General features: G+C 37.4%; 1 protein-coding gene and 1 long non-coding RNA gene across 3 annotated transcripts in view; both read left to right on the top strand.

The window, feature by feature from the left end:
* Positions 1-24446, top strand: part of LOC134673516 (uncharacterized) — a 297423-nt gene that overhangs the window by 81157 nt on the left and 191820 nt on the right. The gene's annotated exons all lie outside the window — the stretch shown is intronic.
* Positions 17397-18512, top strand: LOC134673053 (uncharacterized). Its single transcript, XR_010099406.1, has 2 exons — positions 17397-18000; positions 18148-18512. It is a non-coding gene; the product is annotated as an uncharacterized LOC134673053 (long non-coding RNA).

Genomic DNA, 24446 nt, shown 5'->3' with positions numbered 1-24446 from the left:
ATACCTACTTAAACTTATTGTTTGAAAAGCATAACAATCATAAGTAGGTAAATAATAAGTTAGGTAACTAATATTTTGTATCTTTGGAGCAACCAGTATAGGTATAGTTATACGTAGATAAGTATTTGAAAGTAACATAAATACCGTCAACATTTTATTAAAGATCCGCGTTAGGAATTGCCCTTTTGTTCCCTGAAAGCGGTTACGATCAAATTGCTAAGAAACACGCAAAGGGTCGGCAAATTCTGTAGTTAAGGTCTTTACGGAGCGAGCAAAAATGTTTAATTATTATTTATTTATTTATTTGTTAGCCTGTTGTGTCCCACTGCTGGGCAAAGGCCTCCCTCTCTTTCTTCCACGCGTCTCGTTCTATGGCAATATTGGGCCAATCTTTCCGAAAGACGTCAAGATCGTGCCGCCACCTCCTTCTAGGCCTTCCTCCTCCTTCCTGTTTCCTGTGTGTGGTCCTTTATGTTTAAAGGCGAGCAAAATGTAGCCTTTAAGTATTCGCACATCACGAACATAACGATGCTGCCGTGCAGATCTGCACAGTCTGTGATACAGAACAGAACACATCCGGCGCGATTCGGGAAATGAATTAGAGATTAACTAGATACGATATAGTAAAGATATGTGACGTCCCACTGGTAAAGGTACCTTATGGCGGTTGGCGCTTACGCTATTATTAACGCCGCTCTAATATTCTTGCGTAGGTACCTATTGAACAAACAGTTATGAAATTGACCGAGCGTTAGTGAAGGTCTCTGTTTCAGCTTGGACACAAATGTTTTCGTATGGTCGGAGGTTCTCGTGACGATTCAGTAATTGGAATTTTTCTAAATGCTGGAGTCGTAATTTTTTTCAGTTTTTGGCTATGCTCGCGAGGTCTACAGCTCACAGAGTCAGAGAGCCACTAATTTAGTTTCCATATTTTTTAAATGTTAAGTCATTGACAATATTTCCATATACTTAATATGTTTTTCAATTTATTTAATGTTAAGTAATTGAAAAAATATGGAGACAGGAGTTACATTGTCAATTTGTGACGTTCCACGGCAAAAGGTACCTTATGACGGCTGGCGCTTACGTCGCATAGCGCCGCAATAATATTGGAGCGGCGTTGGCGTAAGCGCCAACCGCCATAAGGTACCTTTCCCCGTGGGACGTCACATTTAAAGATTAATGGTTAATACAAACACATAACAATAGTGTTGTGATTTCTTTTTAATTAATAATTTTCGGTTTATAAAATGATATCCAATGCTAAATTTCTGAATAATTCGTTTTACTTGCGTGGAACGAAACATGATAAAAACGTCATGAGGATAATTAAAGAAAAAATGACAGAGAGGAACGTGAGATTAGACGGTGAATTTTAATGCGTAGATGCCTATGGGAGAACGAACGTTTGTTATGGTTTTTTGTAAACTATTCTATGGTGGACAGAAATACAACAAGATAATAAGAGTTGAAGAGTTTTATTTCAAGTCAGAAGTGTGCGTGAGCTTGCGCAGCGCTGCTCGCCATGTCGGATAAAGAAAGTGAGTTGGATCTATTATCTTTTTATTCAAAATGAAACGACTGTGAACAGTTTGATCGCAGGATTCAGTACACAAACAAGATTGAAGGTTGCACGGACGAGGTAATTAATTATAAAGCAACACAACTGTTAGCATAAAACAAGGGCAGTAACCGCACAAAAATTTGAAGTCCTCAGTTTAGTAACTATTTTGGTGACAGAACTCTAAGGAAAAAACTTCTGTATTTAATTATTTAAGCTTTATTGCACAATACATGAAGGTATCTAGAAATTACTCAATGCTTTAAGGCATTTTCTACCAGCCAACCAATGTGTTAAATCAGAAAGATTAAGTAGATGCAGTGTCATTAAAAGTAAATGATTTTGTAACCAAGACTATATATGAATATAAACTATATTGGTAAACTTACACATACACTTAAAACAAATAAATAAAAGTATTTCCTGAATAGTTTACCCGAGACCATTCGGCATGAGCCAAATAAGAAAAGTTCAAAAGTGCTTTAGAACTGTACCTACTGCAAACCCTTAAGTGACAATTGCACATGTGCATCTTAAGTGTTTAAATTTAATAGTAATTCTAAATTAGTACTTACTTAAAAGTATATGTTTGTAGAGACTGTTATCTGCAGGCAAAGTCAGGCAAACTGTAAATACAGTTTTGCAGGGACCTGCCTGGTTAAGCTTTTTACTGTGTATTGATAATAATAACATAAATAATTTATGCATGGAATCAATTATTGCCTATATTACTTATCTATATGCAATTATATTGTCTGTCCAGTTAGAGAGAGAAAGTCAACAGCCATGTAGGTGTGCTGTTTATGAGTGCGGTTATGTAGGTGTGTTGCTAGAGAGAGAATCAACAGCCATGTAGGTGTGCTGTTTATGAGTGCGGCCATGTAGGTGTGCTGCTAGAGAGAGAATTAACAGCCATGTAGGTGTGCTGTTTATGAGTGCGGCCATGTAGGTGTGCTGCTAGAGAGAGAATTAACAGCCATGTAGGTGTGCTGTTTATGACTGCGGCCATGTAGGTGTGCTGCTAGAGAGAGAATAAACAGCCATGTAGGTGTGCTGTTTATGACTGCGGCCATGTAGGTGTGCTGCTAGAGAGAGAATTAACAGCCATGTAGGTGTGCTGTTTATGACTGCGGCCATGTAGGTGTGCTGCTAGAGAGAGAATTAACGGCCATGTAGGTGTGCTGTTTATGACTGCGGCCATGTAGGTGTGCTGCTAGAGAGAGAATTAACGGCCATATAGGTGTGCTGTTTATGAGTGCGGCCATGTAGGTGTGCTGCTAGAGAGAGAATTAACGGCCATGTAGGTGTGCTGCTAGAGAGAGAATAAACGGCCATATAGGTGTGCTGTTTATGAGTGCGGCCATGTAGGTGTGCTGCTAGCTAGAGACAGATTCAACAGCCATGTAGGTGTGCTGTTTTGAGTGCAGCCATGTAGGTGTGCTGCCAGTTTACAGAGTCTAACAAGTCTAATAGTCTAAAGAGTTAAAAGGGTTTAAAGAGTCTAAGGCGTCTATAGGGTCTGAAGTGACTATTATGAAGAGTACAGTATAAAGAGTCTTAAAAAAAATGTCAGTGTTAGTCAAGTCAGTAAATAGTGGCGGGATGAGTTACTTCGGATTAAATTAGGGCGTGGTTTTAGGCAAGAGCGTAAAGTGCATTTGAATATTTCAGATGATGAAAGAGGAGACACGCCGAAGCGTCCGAAGCGTAGGCACAGGAGAAGAAGGTCCATGACGCCAGAAGACGCTAGTGAAACTTCTGGTAAGAGGAGCCGAACAGGATTAACTGCAGACGAACTATTAAAGATAGTAACCGCGCTTCAAGGCATACCAAGTAAGAACCATTCCAATAATAATGTTGTCCCGGAATTCGACCCTAACAACAGAGCTCAAGACGTCGAACGATGGATAAGGAAGGTGAACGAGTGTGCTGAGATTTACTCTTGGGATGAAAAACAAATAATACACTATGCGCTTCAGAAGTTACGTGGTTTAGCCAAAAGTTGGTACGAGTCCCTGCCATCCCTCAGCTACTCGTGGGAGGTCTGGCAGAGTAAATTGAAGAAAGCTTTCCCGAATGACGTGAATTATGGTAAACTGTTGGATGAGATGTTAAACCGAAGATCTCGCACAGACGAAACTCTCAGAGATTATTTTTATGAGAAACTATCGTTATTGAGTCGGTGCGAGATTGTCGGTCGGAAGGCAGTTGATTGTATTATATACGGAATCAATGATAGCTCAGTTAGGAACGGGGCCCAAGCCCTCAAATGCGAGGAACCAGAGGACCTGTTAAACTATCTAGCATCTCAGCAGCCCACGCAATCTAAAGACGCATCACGAGGCCCGGTAGCTTCAAACTCATTAAAGAGACGTGACTTTCGCAATAACCCTGCTGATAAAAGTACTGTTGGCAACAAGGGAGTAGACTCTACCTGTTTTAATTGTCATGATCGGGGCCATATTTATATTAATTGTCCCAAACCAATCGTTAAGTGTGGCAAATGCCATAGAGTAGGGCATAATGATGAGAAATGTACTAAGAGACCGTTACAAACTCAAACGCGTGATATCAGTAGCTCAAGCGGTCAGCATACTGACAAAAAGGTGTTAAAAATAGCAGTAGATGTTGATAGCTTAATGTTGGATCGAGTTGAAACAAGGGCAACCCTTGACATAAAAACACCTGAAGATTGTTCTATCATTCCTAACTATGCTAACCCTCTTAGTGATAGCGTAGATGATTCCGCAAACGAGAAGTTTTATAAGACTATTTGCGTTAATGGAAAAATGTTAGGTGCTTACATCGACTTTGGATGTGCGCGTAGTCTAATTCGGTATACAGATGCAGTCGCGTTAGGATTAATTAAAAGTGAAAGCACATTGTTGCCCACCTTAAGAGGTTTTGGTCATTCGGCGGTGGTACCTAAAGCCAATGCTACTGTTCATGTTAGGATTGACGAAGTTGAGATGGAGCTGGATATTTTGGTTGTGGATGACACGTATTTGGAAAGCTCACTGATGATAGGACGTGATTTTACGGAAAAACCATGTGTAACAGCATTGAAAAACAATAAACAATTGTTCCTATATCATACTCCTTCTGAACTTTCCGAAAATCAAAATCGGGCTTTCGGTCTTTATGTCGTTAAAGATACTACAGTAGTAAAGGGTGGGTTATTGGAGGTATATACAAAAGAGTCTTACACTGGCAATGTTTACTCGGACGGTGGAACCAGGATGAGCCCCAATCAAGAATATCACCTACACCAGGGTTATTATGAGGTGAAGGAGAGTAAGGCGGTAGTATTTGTAACTTCGTTAACTAAAGCGCCACTTAACTTTAGGGCAGGGACATTAATAGCGAGAGTCAATCCAATCACAGAAGTTAAGACTTTGGTCGTTCAGGCTGAACACAATGAAAGGGAAATGAAGCCAATCGACCAATCTGAAATTAGAGTAGGAAAAGGGGTCGATAAGAAAACCCGCGAAAGACTTCATCAGCTCCTTCAAAAATATAGATCTTGTTTTGCCCATAACCTTAACGAGCTAGGATGTGCTAAAGATGCTATTATGAATATAGACTTACATGATAAGACACCGGTAGTGTATAGGCCGTATCGATTGTCGCATCCCGAGCGTCAAAAGGTGAGGGATATTGTCGATGAATTGGTTAAAAATGATATTGCACAGGAGTCGAATTCAAATTACGCTAGTCCAATATTATTGGTTCAAAAAAAGAATGGAGAGTCTCGACTCTGTGTCGACTACAGAGCACTAAATAATAAAACTGTCAAAGATAAATATCCCCTACCTTTAATTGACGATCAGTTGTCGAATTTGAGTGGAAACAAATATTTCACTACGCTGGATCTAGCTTCCGGCTATTATCAAATCCCGGTAGGAGAAGATAGTCGATATTTGACGGCGTTTGTCACCCCGGACGGGCATTATGAATTTAAACGAATGCCCTTCGGGTTGGCAAACGCGCCAGCCGTTTTTCAAAAAATGATGAATGGGTTGTTGGGTGCGCGGAGGTTTAAGAGCGCCCTAGCATATATGGATGACCTTCTCATTCCGTCTGAGTCGATTGATGAAGGATTTGAAAGATTGGAAGACGTACTGAAGCTCATTCAGGATGCTGGGTTAACACTTAAACTATCAAAATGCAGTTTCTTTGATACAAGCATCGAATATTTAGGTTACGAGATCTCTGCTGAGGGTATAAGACCGAGCGAGAAGAAAATATTGGCCGTGCGGGATTTTCCTGCGCCACGTAATATCCATGAGATTCGGCAATTCCTGGGTTTAGCGAGCTATTTCCGTCGCTTTGTAAAGGGTTTTGGTGAAATCGCTAGACCTTTGACTATTTTGCTAAAGAAGGATGTACATTGGCAGTGGGGCGACTCTGAAGTCAAAGCTTTCGAGACCTTAAAGGAATGTTTAATTAGACGCCCTCTACTGGCACTGTATAATCCGGAACTAGACACTGAGGTGCACAGTGATGCTAGTTCGCTAGGATTGGGTGGCATACTGATGCAGTGGCAGTTGAGTCCCAGAGTATTAAAGCCCGTGGCATACTTTAGTCGGCAGACCACGCCTGAAGAACGTCATTTCCACTCCTATGAGTTGGAGACTTTGGCGGTGGTCTGTTCCCTGAAAAAGTTCCGATCGTATCTTCTGGGACTCAACTTCACAGTGTACACTGACTGTAATGCGCTTCGTACGACCCTTACGAAGCGTGATTTAATTCCGAGGATTGCGCGCTGGTGGCTGACCATAAGTGAATATAACTTTAATATTGAATACCGACCTGGATGTCGGATGAGTCATGTGGACGCTTTGAGCCGCAATCCTCCACAGGACAAAGGTACGACGCCATCGGCCAATGTTTTACACATAAATACTGATAATTGGATCTTGACATTACAAATGGCCGATTCTAGGTTAGAGAGAATCTTTAAAATTTTAAAGCCAGGCTTAGACAAAGAGGTTTCGGATATTAAGAACAACTTCGTTGTTAAGAACCATGCGCTACACAGGAAAACGGAACAGGGTTTGCGTTTGGTAGTTCCCAAAGATGCTAGGTGGCAAATCTGTAAGGCGAACCACGATGATGTGGGTCACTTCGGGTATGCTAAAACGTTGGAACGCATTCAGAACCGTTATTGGTTCCCTAAACTAAGACGTTTTGTGAAGAAATACGTTGCAGCTTGTATCGACTGCGCGTATAATAAAGATAATGCAGCTCGAACCAGTACTGGCTTGTTACATCCGATAGAGAAGGTGGCACAACCGTTCCACACTTTACATCTGGACCATTTAGGGCCATTTGTTAAGAGTAAAGCTGGCAATTGCTACATTCTAACTATCGTGGACGGTTTTACAAAATATGTCTTCGCTAGACCAGTCAAAGATACAAAGACAAAGAACGTAGTTAAAGTATTAGATAGTTTATTTAATGACTTTATGATACCTCGTAGGATTATTTCGGATCGTGGGACTGCGTTTACTTCAGGCCAATTTAAAGAGTTTTGTGTCAACAAGGGGATCAAACATGTACTTAACGCAGTCGCTTGTCCTAGGGCAAACGGACAAGCCGAAAGGTACAATCAAACAATACTAACAGCTCTGTCTACACAGAATTTTGACAGCAATGAACGTGATTGGGACAAGCGACTGGGCCAAGTACAATGGGGTATTAATAATACCATTAATGCCTCGACAAAAAAGAGTCCGTCTGAACTTCTCTTTGGGGTTAAATCGAATTGTCCCATCGATAACAAGTTGTCAACTGACAATGATGCTGTGGTGGATTCTGATGGGATAGTGTCAGATACAACTGTCAGGGATACTCGATATGACGAAGTACCTCCCGTTCGTGACCCTTTATTAGATGACGTCTTAGATGAAGGTCAAGGGATCACTTCATCTTTTCGTGTTAATGCTTCCGATAATATCGATGAATCTGCCTCCTCGCTAACAAAAATTAACAGACGGGTTGATGAGATTAGGCAAGAGGCTTCAGAAAATATCAAACACAGTCAAGAACGTCAAAAAGAATTGTATGACTCAAAGAGAATGCCAGCGGTTTCGTACTCTGTCGGTGATTTGGTGAAACTTACTAAAACAAACTTCTATAACAATGGAAAAAGTAAAAAGCTCTTGCCAAAATTCATCGGCCCGTACAAAGTCACTAGTTGTTTAGGTAATGATCGCTACAGAGTTTCTAATATACCAGGGTTTAACATGAAGAAATATGACAGTGTGATAGCGTCTGATCGAATGCGTCCGTGGATCAGTGTGCAGGCACTGCAGGTAAACAGGTCATCTGGTTCAGAGTCATCGGAATCTGACGATTCAATCTCAGAACAATAAAATAAAAACATTATGTGTAAAATAGTTATAAGTCAAACAATATTATATTGTATGTTGTAATTCTTATTAAGTTAAGTATCAGTTGGATTAAGTGTTGTGAATTAGCGTGCTCCGGAGATAGCACGCAGTCGGATGACCGAGTGTTGTGATTTCTTTTTAATTAATAATTTTCGGTTTATAAAATGATATCCAATGCTAAATTTCTGAATAATTCGTTTTACTTGCGTGGAACGAAACATGATAAAAACGTCATGAGGATAATTAAAGAAAAAATGACAGAGAGGAACGTGAGATTAGACGGTGAATTTTAATGCGTAGATGCCTATGGGAGAACGAACGTTTGTTATGGTTTTTTGTAAACTATTCTATGGTGGACAGAAATACAACAAGATAATAAGAGTTGAAGAGTTTTATTTCAATAGGTACAATAATCTTTGATGCACGACTCAATAAACGCTGATGCGACCTCGGCTACCGACCGGAGCCATTCTTGACTAACGGCCAGCGTTGTATTTCATCAATTTTAATACTGATAATCTTATTTCATATATATTAAACCGGTTGAAGGCAGGTGGGCTATGTAAGTGGTGTGATTCATGCCCTTTCCGCTCTTCTGTGTCGTTTATTTTAATATCGCTATAAATTTTAGGGCGTGTGGAATGACGGGGTTACAGTTAATTAAATTTCAAGGGAATGTTCAGCCGAGTTTTGCTTGATAATATGACGTTTTCGGTATTATTACAATAATTCGCCGAATTTTTAACATATTTGTGATGAAATTAAATATATATGAAATATAATAAAATTCGTTATAATATTAAGCGTTACTTATCATGTACGTATTACTAGTTAAATTATTTTGCTATTTTTCATTCAACACATTGAACACAGGGTAAGTAAAGCTTCTTTTTTCTGTAAATATTATGTAATAGCTGTTATGGTAGTATAAAGGTAATATTTATTGACAGATAACCAAAGTGGCAGTAGCAATATTGCCAAATTTCCTACTTCCACTAGGTACTGTCCGTTAATGTCGTAATCTTTAGAAACTACTAAAATACTAAACTAGTATGATTTATGGGTTTTGGGTTTGATCTTAAACATCAACAAAGCGCTTAAATTTTACATGCCGCGTCGGGCGATGCATCTGACTGGGCACGCTTTATAGCAAATTGGAGTCATATAGTCCAGTTGACAACGCGACAGGGCTGTCCCACGTGACGGGACACGACGGGTCGGCCGTGGCGCGCCGTGGCAGGCCGGCCCGAGATGAGCCTTTGGACGTGCGCCAGCGATGTGTCCCGCCACTTCGCGTGGCATGCGATGGAATATCCGGGCTTAGGTGAATTGGTAACAACGACATTTGAGAATTTTTTACTGTTGAGAATTCGGTATACGAGTATAAATACCTATATTTTTTAACGTTTTTCTTATTTTGTAAATAAAAACTTTTTTAAAGTAATGTAATGTAACAATAATTATATCTTCCAAAGTAGTTTAAAGGGACCCACTGATTAACAGTCCGCCGGGCGGTATCGGCCTGTCAGTTGTTCGGAACTGTCAAAATTTTGTTCTAACTGACAGGACGATACCGTCCGGCGGACTGTCAGTGGGCCCCTTAAGATTAATACAAAATAAAGCTCAAATCAAGATATTTTCAAGGTTTAATATTATTTAACAACCATAAACAGTTACTAAGGCCCGTTCAAAGTCTGGAACAATGTCAACAACTCCGAGGCACGCAGAATTTGCTTCATTACATTGAGAGTCGTAAAATGTCTACAAAAAGTTTTCCAAGTTTTTCGTTAAATCGTTTACGATAAAAAAAGCCGACGCCGCCCTGCCATTCACTTTAATGGTGAGGCTGAGGCTTGAATTCTGTCATTAGGCCTTGGAATTCCACCTTTTATCGGGCAAATGAGGTGCCAAGCGCAGCAAGATGAACCAACTTGCCTACACAATGGCTAAAAAAATATATCAAAAAAACATTCAACGGAAATACGTTTCCTTTGTTCTCCCATGAATCATAGATGTAGCAATTCTATTATTTCGGAGTGAGAGTCTTCGTGGGGTCGCATAATAAGTATAATAACTACTGTCGTATTTTCGACTGTCACAACATATCTCAGCGTAAAATTAATCTTGATAGAAGTCCATTGTTTTATTTTACTTACTTTTGTATACTGCTCTGTTTATCCTGAATTAATTTAAGGGGAAAAATTAGACTTTTTATAAAATAAAATTTAACATATCTTATATTTTTGTTCCTCTCACTACGTTAAAATATACGACTTGTCTAGATTGCACTCATAAAAATATTTACTTTTAACTCGGAAGATTCTGCTTGGTATACTACATTCAATAGTCTTAATTGCATCCAGAGAGCAATGATATTGAGAGTAGTAAATCAACCTCCATATACCAACGTGTAGTTAAAATTTGTAGTTCGTTTTTTTAGCATTAGAAAGAACTTGCAAGAAGGTAAGCGATCTTGACATGTCTTTTAATTGAAAAACGCTTTTTAAAAATCAAATACTATTACTTATGAAAGCAGAAGAATATAAATGATCGTATTAGATTCATAATTGTTACATATTTGCCGTAACTTATTTTTGAAATGTGTGTTTTTCAATTAAAAGACACATCAAGATTGTTTACCTTATTTCTAATGCTAAAAAAACGAACTATAATAAAAACATCCTCTGACTAGATGCATTTAGGCAAGTCCAATTTTATCTTTCAACGTTATAATTATAAAATCAGTAAGATGATAGTTCTGATTCGCAGAACTAATCAATAGCAGTATCTACAATAGTGATACTAGGTAAGGCATGCGGTGTTGTATGGAACTTGTCAGTCTATATTTACTAACCTATATGTTTAATCCAAATATAATTTTGTTTCGCGTAGTTGGTGGAAGCACGCGCACCTACATACATATATGATTATCTCTGAATCTCCTATTTTTTACTAGCCTATTTTGGTGTCCCGCTGCTGGTCGAAAGACTCTTTCTTTGATCTCCGACACTGAAATTAACTTTTAAAATTAAAAATGTAAATGATTCCTATTGTTTACAGTTTAAATTGTGTAACCATAATTTTTATAGCTCCTAGTTTGGATGTATTGCCGCTGTCTAACCCCGATTGGCTGCTATCACTGATTGGACATTTGAAATTCAAATGGCCGGATATGAAACACGTTTTCGTGTTCATTGCTGAAACCTGGAATTTGAGTAAATACGTTTTGAATAAACTACGAGCACGAAGAGTGTCATTCTTATTAAATACAATCATCAACGTCTTTTCGAGGAGTTTGGCTTCAATGAAGTGAAGTATTCTGACTCTAGATATCGCTATGCGCCTTCCTTAGGTGTATAAACAAAAAGGGAAGGAATGGATATTTGCACGCTTGATAAGCTTCGGTAGCACAGATTATTAAGAGTGATTGAATCGATGTTCCTAAAGATCGCAAGTTCGAGTCTTGCCAGAAGCGGTGATTTTATTTTAATTTACCCTTTAATTTAAAAATCTGTAAGTAGTATGGCTTGCAGACGTCTCTGCTTTATAAAAAAAAGTTAGTGCTCTAGCTAATGTAATTTCATCATCACGATTTGATTTTTAGAAGAACCTAGTTTTTTTTTAGGTTTAAGATTCTTTATTCTCATTAAGAATTTGACAATTCACTTATATGAGAACTTAAAACTACACAAATACATTTATTTTGCATGAAATTAGCGAAAGAACTAAATAATAACATGGAGGGTATTTAAACATACAGTAAAATAAAAATCTAAAAATCTGCCGACACACGAAACAAGGTGATTAGTGGTGCATCGTACGGTTAACATTCCATCTACTTGAGATGTACAAAAACTATTTGCAGTTGACAGTAAGCTAAGGTCCAGTTTAACTTGTTTTCGAGATTCGTAATAACTATACGTCAGCGGGGATCATCCCTGGACCCTAGTTTTGATAAGAAAAATTGCGTAAGTATCTCTATTTGACAGTATAAAACTAACAAGAAGAGAGAGGTAGATCTTGATAAGACGGTCACATAAAAAAAGTTAAAGTAAAACCTGGCCGAGTACTCAAGCAGAGAGGTCCTTAAATTATTAAGCTGCCAGGAGCGTAAAATTTAAAAGTGTCGAGTTTAACTTGTAGCAATGCTGCGAAATATTTTGGTCTCCTTTGGCTAATTTGTGTTTAGTTGACGTCATGCTGACTCTAATATTGTAATAAATAAATATACAAACAAAACTAAATAAATATCTAAACATGATGCTTGCTATTCCGCAATAGTTATGTCAAATATCTAATATTTATACATCTATTGTATGCATAGGTACTAAATTACCGTAAGCCATATGATAAGCTTGATCAAACGTCTCCGGTTTTCCGACGAAGCGAAGTTGAAAGCACACACAGAGGTGGCATTGAATTCTTAACTAAAAAGTAGACAATTTTTTTCAGGCCTTTTTAAATAGGTAGTTTATTATTTGGGTAGCATACTCGTACTACAGGAACATTAATGAGTATTTTTTGATACAACGTTGAAGGCAAATAAGCATACAACTCGCTTGATGGTACGCGGTTACCGTATTATCATCATCATCATCATCAGCCTATATTAGTTCACTGCTGGACATAGCCCTCCCCATAAAGAGCGCCAAAACGTCCTGTCTTCAGCTTGCCGCATCCAACCGTACCGTATTATAAATAATGTTAATGATCAAACGTGAAAACAACTTATTACATTTTTTTTAAATCATTTGTTTACATACAATATATATATAGTAGTACTACTAAACGAAATTAATAACTAGCTTAAATCTAAAATAGGCCCCTGAGGCATTGTACCAAGGATGCTGGCGGCATTTCCCCGCTGTATCGCAATGCTGATACGTGGTGCGAGGGAGCAACCAGCTCGTCGGTCACCAGTTACGTCAACCAGACGCTTCGCGATTTCTGCAAACAACTTATGCGCGCTGGGACCCCATGGACCTAAAATTTCAATTCCGAAAACTTATTACATATATTCATCGTGGAAATTATTTTTTGCTATATGAATCTCATGATGCACTTTAACTAAATTTGTATCTGAGGCACTATATCATTTTCTTATCTAATAGCCCAATTATTTTGCATAATCTGTGGTCTAACTGTGTCGTGTACACCCAATATGGTGCGGAGTTTACATTAAATGGACCTCTACGGCCTTTGTAAGCTCTCTAGCCTGGGGCAATGATCGTGTTGCACCGACACAAGGCTTGTTTGGGTGAGTTTCTGAATTGTTACGCATGCAATTTGGTTGTGTGAACATTTTACGTACTTCGGACAAGCTAACCGAAAGCTTTGTAATAAAATATCTGCCTACGTTATATAACTTACGTTTTACTATATCTATACGTTTTACGTTTTAATATACTGCCGTATTCGAACTTCAAGATATTCACAAGAGACGACACGTACTAGATCCATTCTAGATACGTTATAGTTTAGGTATCAACTAGTTCTCTTTTGTAGCGCAATTCGGGCAACCAATGTCACTTTTACGTTAGATAGCGTAAGATATCTATTAGATCTAGAATAGATGTGAATTGGATCTCTAAGTCATCCTGAGGAAATCGTTCAAGAGTATCTCCAGAATCGCGCAAATGTCAAATTTAACAGGTTAGATCTTAAACATAATATATCTTTATCGTATCTTGGTGATGTCTAAAAGATATCTAATAGATGTCTATTTAAAAATCCGAATCGGGCTCATTAACTCAAAACAGAAAAATTAGCGTCGCTGCGCTTGTAAAATCCACTATGTTAAAAAACCCAACTTTACAGGGGCCACAAAAAACATGTTACTTTTTCAACTGTATTGAGAACGCGGAAACTGGGAATGTCAAAAATTAAAATTTTCAATGGGACATTAAATGATGAACGATTTGGAAAATTTTAACTTCTTAGTTTAGAAGCTATAATATTTTATTTAAATTTTTAGCACATAGCGAAATTTTATTGAGTTGCAAAAACCAATATGAAAGTACTTTCTGATACACATATCGGGTTATGTTTTTATAGAATATCATTTTGATAAAGCACTTAGCTGATTGTACCACTTATCCGCTATGTGTTACAAAACCGGCCCAGTGCGAGTCGGACTCGCGTTCCAAGGGTTCCATACATTACACAATTTTTAAAAATGTATTTTTTTATGTGAAACGTGAGTGAAATCTCTTTAAAAAATCCGTAGGGGTCTGATCAAAAACTAAGTAATTAAGTCCGACTCTAGCTTGACTGTACATTTCTTATAGGTTTTCCTGTCATCTATAGGTATAGATCTATTTGATGTATTTTTTTCAAAATTTTAGACCCAGTAGAGTCGGAGATAAAGGGGGGGGGGGGGAATGGTAATTTTTCGCATATTCTCTTGAATTACTTCTAAACTGTTTATTCGAAAATTATAAAAAAAAAATATTTGAGATCCTTACAATAAGCTCTTTCATTTGATATGTAACATGATATAGTTTGAAAAACTTTATTTTTTAATTTTCTCATTTACCCCCCGAAAGTGGCCTTCATGTTTAAAATTTATTTGTTTACGTTACATGTCCTTATTTGGGTCACAAACTTACATATGTGTACCAAATTTCAACTTAATTGGTCCAGTAGTTCCGGAGAAAATCGGCTGTGACAGACGGACAGACAGACAGACAGACAGACAGACGCACGAGTGATCCTATAAGGGTTCCGTTTTTTCCTTTTGAGGTACGGAACCCTAAAAAGGCGCAATTTCACCGTTATATTATGTAGCATTCTAAAAACCGCTATGTATCTTTTTACATTTAGCACATTTTGTGTGGCTATAGGCGCATTTTGAGGGTTGTTTTATATAGCTGATTTTAACTTTTTGTGAACCAGATAAAATAGAGAAAAACCGTACAAGTGCGAGTCGGACTCGCCCACCGAGGGTTCCGTACTTTTTAGTGTTTGTTGTTATAGCGGCAACAGAAATACATCATCTGTGAAAATTTCACCTGTCTATCACGATTCGTGTGATACAGCCTGGTGACAGACGGACGGACGGACAGCGGAGTCTTAGTAATGGCGTCCCGTTTTACATTTTGGGTACGGAACCCTAAAAATGGATTTTAGAGTAATATGCGGCTTAAAAAGTTGTATCAATATACATCAAAAACAATTAAAAAAAACACATGTCGTATTTTACAAGCGCAGCGACGATAAACTCAGACCGTGAAAAGTCTGCAGCGATTTTGATAGCCCACGCGGTGCAAGTGTTATTTTAAACGTCAAACTTCTATGAAATTATGACGTATAAATAACACTTACGCTGCGTGGGCTATCAAATCCGCTGCAGACTTTTCTTCGTGCGACCCTAGGTAGTACCTACTTGGGGCAAACTGAAAATTGCTGGACTGGCCACTTAGAAAAAATAAGTCGTCTCATATATCAGAATCCAGAAACTTTCAGTATGGCACATGTATATAGATAGTATCAATTTTCTCCGTTTTGTTTGTTTGATTTATCTTATACAGAGTTAGGTAAATATATCTTTCAAAATAAACCCAACGTAAACACCAAACATATCACATTTATTAATAATACCAATATAAAGAATTTAATTAGTATCCCTCTCGGAGCTCGGAATCATGTGAAATGAGATGCCTACTTATCAGCGAAACTTCGCCGTAATTAAATTGAGAACAGGTGGAAGCTACACAAAATGAATCAAAATTAATCTGGTGTAATTTGACAGTACCGCGTCTTCGGCTTCAAGCTTGTTTATCTTACAGTACGGATTCTAAGCGATTAGAAAACGAAATCGCAATTAATTACTAATTGCGTATCTTAAGAGAATATCATTAGATCACAAGGAGACGGCCGATTTTTTAAAAATATGATACAATTAATTAATACTAAAAACTTGTATTGTGTGTACAAGATGACGATATATATAATATATAATTATATATAAATATTTATATACATAGAAAACATCCATAACTCACGAACAAATATTTTTGATAAACACATAAATAAATGCCCTTACCAGGTCTCGAACCTGCGACCCCCTGCTTCGTAAGGTCACTAGGTCACTTACCGACTAGGCTAGGAGGTCGATTCTAACTGCCCGATTCGAACTTTAAGATAGGTACGAGTACGTCAATTTATAGATCTAGAAACGATATGGATTAGAAGTGTCAGTGTCAAAAGTGACATTTTTGTTTGTGACGTCACATTTGACACTGACATATCTAATCCATATCGTTTCTAGATCTAACAATTGACGTATTTTAAAGTTCAAATCGGACCGTAAATTCTGAATGGGTACGTTTTACATATCAGCGTAGCAGCGATTATTTGGAAAGTGAATCACTGCTACGAGTAGGTACCGTAGCGGCTTCGTAGCTGTAGCACGCCGTAGCATGTAGGTAAACTACGAAGCCTGCGTTAATTTATGGTGCTCTCATATTGGGCGGTTATAACCTTATACAAGTATTACATTGTGTGATATAAGACAACATAATAAAACACTATCAATACTATCATGGTGTACCTATCACACGATATTATATAACAGTCAATGGAAGCACCATTAGAGGTTGATTAATTCAAATGGCACTATTCTTTCTCGTATAGCTACTATTAATTAAAATAATAATTCGATTATTCCCTTTAATGAGTAAAGTTATATTTTAAGAATAATTTGATTCTGAGAAACACGAGGTAATCGGCTCCGCAGAACTTAAAACACTAACCACCTAATTATTCTGCTTTCGAAATTGTATTCAGTGATATAGTTACTCAATCAATTCAATCATACAAAAGTTTTATTTTATCATTAACCGCCGTATTATTTCATGAACTCCTCACATGGAGTGGAGTTTTCGACACACCCTATATCCTTTATGGTCGTCGAAGGACAAAAGTTTGCTTGTTATCGGAGAAATATCAAAACACATCTCCCATCCTTTATAGGGAAAGTTTCGAGTGCACACACTCGAGTATTGAATCATTGACCGATTCCGTGAGCCTGCAACCGTTAGTACGAACTTTAACGTATTCTAACATTCTAAAATGCATATACTCGTAATGCATTGAATTAATTACACCAGTACAAATAAGAATCACGTTGAATGGAACACTTTCTTTCACTTAGGGCAGGGTGGTCTAAGACTGCGCGGTCGATAAGAATGCGCATACGTCATAACTTGGATTCAAAGTAAATATCATGGCTAACTGCAGTGTTGTTTTGAAGTGTAATGGCACCTGTTATTGCTTCAGTATTTTTGGATTCGCAAAAACGAGGCGTATTCTGATTTTGGAAATAAAGGATGATATGATATTGATTCAATGATCCTAGATCCCTCTCGCACCATAAGTAAGTACGTAGTGAAGGATTCAAAGGTATGGATTTACTTGGGCAATTACATAGAATAGAATAGAATAGTTTTTTATTCGTAAACACACAGACAACAGACATACATAGAAAAAACATAGTGAAAAATAAAGTGTCACGAAATGGTCCCATCTCAGCATGTTGCTGGCGACTTCCAGCGCTGATCTTCCGATTAGACCATCAAGTGAGAAATAATCACGGAAGGTAACAGACAAAAAAAAAAAAAAAAAATTAGTAAAGAAACATAAAATAAACCGAAAAATAGATTACACACATTTTACACAGCTAATACAAAAAGAGATGAATTAAGTACACGGATTAACCGATCGAACTTGTACAATCCGGTCGGGTCACATCGTGGCGCGGCATTAAGCGCGCATAACTAGCGCCAGCGGTAGCTACACGAAATTAAATTCGATGACAGATTTGACAAACAATAAAGTGAGTGAATCTAATATAATATTATGTAAAATCTCAATCAGTTTTAACTTTTTAGTCATGAAAACAATGTTACAAAGTTGGCTAAAATATATAAACAAAAACAACACCAAAGTTAAACAAATAGAAACATAATGAAAATGACACAGATAAAAAGGATGGCGTGTCGGGAATGGTGTCGACTCCTATGCGGAAGGAACAAGAACATTGTGGTAAGTAACAAAATTTACAATACAATACAACAACAGCAAGAGTCTTGACTACAGGCAGCTGGTTTCTAATCTGCAGGTTTCCTGGTTAAGCTGGTGATTGAGCATATACTGTTTGAGCTTTGTTTTAAAACTATATATATTTTGCAGGTTTCTCACTGGGGGCGGAATGTTGTTCCAACAGCGGGACGCAGAATATTTAAAGCTTCCTCGGAAAGCGGCTGAGGCATGACGCGGCGTCAACAGATGAATCCCACAATCACGGCGTTCGCGGAGCTTGATGCAAGATAGCTTGTTGAAGAGATATGAAGGAGTTTTATAGTTCAGTACGCCAAAGAGCAAACAAGCCAAGTGTAGTTTACGGCGGTGTTGCATTTTGAGGATGCTATGGCTATTCAGATATGGGGTCACGTGAGCTCTCAACGGAATATCGAAACAGAAGCGAGCACAGGCATTTTGAACACGCTGTATGAGTCGTTTAGTTTTTGCAAGAAGTCTTGGCCCAAACACAACATCCACGTAGTTCAGCTTTGATAGGACGAGTGATTCAATTAATTGAATGCGCAAGTTTTCACTTAAATATGGCCGAATTTTATATAGTACCTTAAGTTTATAAAAGCAACTCCTAATTGTCTCAGCGGTATGTTTCTCATATCGTAGTCCGCAGTCCATTATGAGACCTAAGTTACGCGCCTCATACACCCTCTCAACTGGTTTGTTCATTAGCAGAACATCCACTGAAATGCTGGCACCGGCCAGTTGCTGCTTGCTGCCAAACACAAGGTATTTTGTTTTGCTAGGGTTAAGTAGTAGGCAGTTTTGTGTAGCCCATCCAGCAATTCTGGTGAGATCTTCATTTAGTTTCCCTATGGTACTGTTGATATCGGCGGGCTTACATGATATATATACTTGTATGTCATCTGCGTAGATGTGGTATTTGCAATGCGTGATGTGAGATGTAATATCTGCAGAATATAATATAAACAGGAGCGGGCCAATCACGGATCCTTGCGGAACTCCTCTAGTTAGCTCGGCTTTCTCAGAAAAAAGTGAAAAAAGTGAAAAAAGTGACATGGTATAATAATATACTCCGCCTGGTACTCTCTTCCCGTCTTTTCTAGGTCACCTGACTGACACAAGCCTACGTCATCATGCGACAGCGCTATATGATAATATGCGATAGCGCTATATATAGCGGCCATGTTATTGTGACGTAGGCTTGTGTTACTATGGGAAGAGAAGACCATGTTTTATTACACTATGGGCAATTACCTCTTCCAGTTTACATTAACAAATTGTAAACAACATGACATAATATAAGATACATTAAAAAACATTTTGATGGTCGCTTACACGTACGTTGTAAGTGTGGGATACACAGTAAACATATTCAATATAAAATACCTATACACATGAGTTGAAATGTATGTGACATACAGATACGGAATACACAGGGTTATATTTTAATCTTCCACCTTTTTCTTATGGCTAGAGTGGCTGGTTTTTATGTCAGGTTATAGAACACTGTAAAAATTTAGTAACATTTGCATAAACTGGCTCTTTCATTCCTTCTCACCATAATTCCTATGCCGGAACAGGCAACGCATCAGAAAACTGTGCCACCAAAATGATTTTTATTTAGCTTTTGAGATTTCTATTATTGTATGTAGGTCTGTTAGTTTGTTAGGTATGGCAGGTATCTATGGGCCTTAGTTGCCTGAATATATAAAATATTTTTAAAATTTATAATCGTTGTAGAATGGTAGTTTCAGTACCTACGCATTCGTAGATACCTACTTAGAATATTTTTATATCACTAAGTAAATATTTCAATCCATACGAATGAGAAAACCCACTACAAACACCAGCACACTTTTAAATTACTTAATTAAGCTAAAACAATTGGATTTACTGCAGTTTAATAAATTTAAGTCTCCATGTTAGACCCAAGCAGTCACTTAAAAGGGATCGAGTTTAATTACAAGATTTGTCAAATAATAAATAAACTTGTCGCGAGCCACGTTTATAGGGTTACCAGCGAGAAAATAAGTTAAGTAAAAAATAATTCACTCAAAAAGTTCGATCAAGTTATTATACCGTTTAGCTGTTAGTAATCTTACCCACACATACATAAAATAAACAAAAATAGAACTTTGTAATTAAGTTTCCTTCAGCGCCGCCGGTAATTTATAATCCTTTAAATCGCGCTCTGTAAAGACTTCCGGAAAGTTTTTCGTAAAGTTGGCAACCCTGGGATTTGGCAAGGCTTGCCGTGATTTCAAAGCCTTCAGATACGGCAGGATTTATCCCTGCCAGCAAATTCCGTTTCCATTTTTATTTAACTTACCGTTAAAGCCTGCTGTGAATGACACGTTTTTTTTTAGAAAATAATGCTTAAACAATCGTTAGAGTTTGTTACGAATAGCATAATTTAAATAAAAAAGTAATTTTGTTTCAAGTTGGAACGCGCTGCGCCATGGAGCGCAACGGAAAACTTTTACCACCTGCCAGCGAATCTGCGAATTCTTTTGTACGATTTGTTAAAAACTTGGTTTAAAAATAGTTAATTTCAATTTTAACTTAAAGTAACTTAAATGATAATAATTGTGGTGTTACTTTAAATTGTTATAACTGGCGTTTCACAGGGTCAGCCGAGGCCAATGATAGGGGACCTTAAACGATACCGAATTGATCATTATGTAAAAATTAATGATACCTACGAGCAAGCGCATTTTTTGCGCAAAAACTCAGCCTCATTGTGCAAAAGGGGAACGCGGCCAGTGTCCTGGGAACAATGCCTCAGGCTAATTTAGGTTTAGACTTATATTTGTTTAAACTCTGTTTTAATAAAAATTAATGATTCGGAGGGCTCATATCGACTTTGTTTGTATCCTTTTGGGTACTAACCTAGCTCTTGTAACTTGATTATTTCAAAAAATGTGAATGTATGTGGGTAAGTGGAATATGTCCTGAAAAATCAGGAGACCAGAATCTACTATATATAACAGTGGCGGCGCGTCAAACATATCCATAGTCAAACATATCCATATCCATATACTTTGGCTTAAATATTTCCTTTAAAACTTTGCTCAAACGTCCAAAACAGGCAAGCCAGTGGGAATCAGCTTTTATGGACACGCCGCCACTGATGTATAAGTACCTTATACATATACATTGTGATTTGTATTTCATCTTATTTTATGTAGCAAGGTTGGAAAGTGGTTATCCACATTTTATAACAATTTTACGATATCACGCCTTTTCTTCTCGGCGATAACTTTATTTTTCTATCACAATAGCGCAGACTCCACATTCGTGCAGATCTTCGTTCCCGAGTCAGCAATCGGTGATTGCGCTCACCAGCAATGGGTCTAATTCGTGAGGTAATCGCAAACCCGACAGTCTCTTCATTACGGAGTGATCCATCAACGATCAAACAACCAATGGATTACGCCGTTCAATGCTTTTAAGTCACATGAACCAAAGACGCTTTTGTCTTTTGTCTCATTATAAGCCGATCATTAAGTGGAATTAATCTAATCTACTTAATCATCCTATTATATAGCTATCTTTAGTATTTCAGTAAATAGATATACACGGCGGTTGATCACAAAACAAAAGCGCAATCAATTGATAATGAAATAAACAAGACAAATCACTACTAATTCATATTATAATACAATACAAAACTCTTTAATAAGTCAAACTGAATGCGAAAGTAACTATGTCCGTCTGAGGCAACAGCCTCTTCACGCTTACCGCTGACCTGATGTAAATAAAATTTGGTATCGAGATAATTTGGGCCCCGAAAAAGGCCATCTGCCGTATTCGAACTTCAAGATATTCACAAGAGACGACACGTACTAGATCCATTCTAGATACGTTATAGTTTAGATATCAACTAGTTCTCTTTTGCAGCGCAATTCGGGCAACCAATGTCACTTTTACGTTAGATAGAGTAAGATATCTATTAGATGTGAATTGGATCTCTAAGTCATATCCTGTGGAAATCGTTCAAGAGTATCTCCAGAATCGCGCAAATGTCAAATTTGACAGGTTAGACCTGAAACATATCGTTATCGTAATATCTTGGTTATGTCTACAAGATATATAATAGATGTCTATTTAGTTTTAGTTTTAGACGAAACACTTATTTTTTTTATCAATAGGATAATGAAGAACGTTCTTTTTAATATGAGTCTCGATAACAATTTTGGTAATTCCTTCCTTATTGCGCATCGTACCTACTCGTACTATCGTTTGTACGGGACTTTTAGCACAGAATAATTAATAGTACTACCGTACAGAAAGGAAACTTCCTACAAAAACGTAGTTTGACAGCAGTTCAGGGTCGAATCATGATGTCCATTTCTAATATATGGCACTATCCCTTTGAGCTATTTAGGGTTGTCAAAAATCAGGTTAGATCTTAAACATATCGTTATCGTATCTTGGTGATGTCTAAAAGATGTCTATTTCATAATCTGAATCGGGCCCCATAGCATAGTTCTTATCAATCGTCATCAACACCATCATCCCACGCAGACGAAGTTGCGAACAGAAACTAGTAAAAAAAACTCTATTGCGATAAGGCATTGCAAGCAATTTATTTAATTCTGATATTTTTTACCATTTTTCTTTGCTAATTACTAGAAAATGAATAATTTGTAAGTACCTAATTACTTCCTTGTGAATCCACACAAGTACCTTGTTGCGCAAAATCCGCGATTTAATTATTTTAATATACATAATTTAACTGAGACGGGCAGATAAATAAGCCTACCGCCGACCCACCCCGGCTTCGTACGGGTTGATAATTATGTGAAAACTGCATGGAAATCCGTTCAGAAGTTTTTGAGTTATCGCGAACAAACATATAAACACACAATTATAATATAGACAGACGTGGCTGGGGACTTTGTTTTGTAAGGTGTAGTACATACTTAAAGCTGAGCTGAGCATAAAGCTCGAATGCGTAACCAGTCGAAAAAAAAACAATTATTAGTTGCAGCAATTTACACATTTGTAAGAGGTCGATTTTTATACAAGTAGAATAGGAACGTACGTTTTTTTTCTTCAACGATTTAAGATTACGTATTTTTTACTGAGATCATCGAGGCTTATTTGCTCGGCCCGCTCGTTCGGAGGAAATATGTAAAATACAAAAATTGGGCTCAAGATCGTAATGTAAAGTGAAATTTTATATCGTCATAAAATTCCACGTGGTAAAGGTTTGTTCCATTTCAAGGAATCAGTAACAAAGTATGGGTCGAGACTGGTCCACGGTTTGAGTGGAACGGAACACTAACAAAACGCCGGTAGTTCCGCGCCATTAACCACGGTACCGTCCTTCGCTGATATGTTAAGTTTTGCCTTATCTTTTGTTTCACTTTAAACGATCACTTTATTAGGTAACTATGTAGAAGCTACCTATTCAGCAGATTACGCTAAATTTTTAAATTTTTATTTTTATTTCCACCATCAGAGCAAAATTAAATTGAACTGTGACTTAAAGAAACAATATTTGAAAAAAAAAATGCTTATCGCGGTATCAGAATGAGGGAAGATGTAAAAAGGCAAGTACAATCCGACGGAGCTCAACACAATGATGGATTAATGGCCACAAGGGGTTCGGATACCTTCCATTTAAACTCCTCGAAGAAAGGAGAACTTTAAAATGTACCTACTACCGTATCGTTGCGGATTCTTTCTGGATATTATTATTATTAGGAACTCGTTGTGGGTAACCTCACGCCTATACGCACGTACTACAATTCTAAAGAAAGCGAGTATTTGTGAGTGGATTATATATTGTTTATAATTTACTTGTTTATATAGTGTGCTTACTTATTTTATTATCCAAAAATAATGTTCATAACGAAGGCTTTACTAACAATAAAAAATAAAAATATTCTGCAAGGGCTTTTCACATAACAATTTAGCATCATAACATAGTAGGTACCTAAGTATATATAAGAGTGTTCTATGTATTAAAGTATTTCATATTAAATGTTGCTTTTTTCTATAAGTTTAATTTTAGATTGTTCCCACACTATGAATAGCAGAGTTGTTTTCTAAATTACGTCGAAAATAAAGTGCCGTACACTTCACGTAGTACAACGAGCGAACAATTTTATTGCAGCATTAGAATTCCCAGCATGGGAATGGTCAGCGTCTCCGAGCGCTCCTATATGCAGACCCACGATTTTATTTACAATTGCAAATTAAAATGCAAACATGCGAGCATGCATGCCTATTTACTCATACTCTCCTCCACATTTACCGGCATGAATATATTCTTTATTCAATTGGCTTGTTACCTACTAATTTATTGCCTACTCATAAAAGAGAAGTAGGTACGACGAAGAATGTACCTTCTTTAATTTAATTATTTTCCAATAAATGAAAAATGCACATAAAAAAAATGAAATAAAAATAAACATTTAATC

This window comes from Cydia fagiglandana, chromosome 18 (assembly GCF_963556715.1).
Source record: "Cydia fagiglandana chromosome 18, ilCydFagi1.1, whole genome shotgun sequence".
Taxonomy (NCBI): Eukaryota; Metazoa; Arthropoda; class Insecta; order Lepidoptera; family Tortricidae; genus Cydia; species Cydia fagiglandana.
Note: the sequence above shows the minus strand (reverse complement) of the source record. Positions and strands in the feature narration are given on the sequence as shown.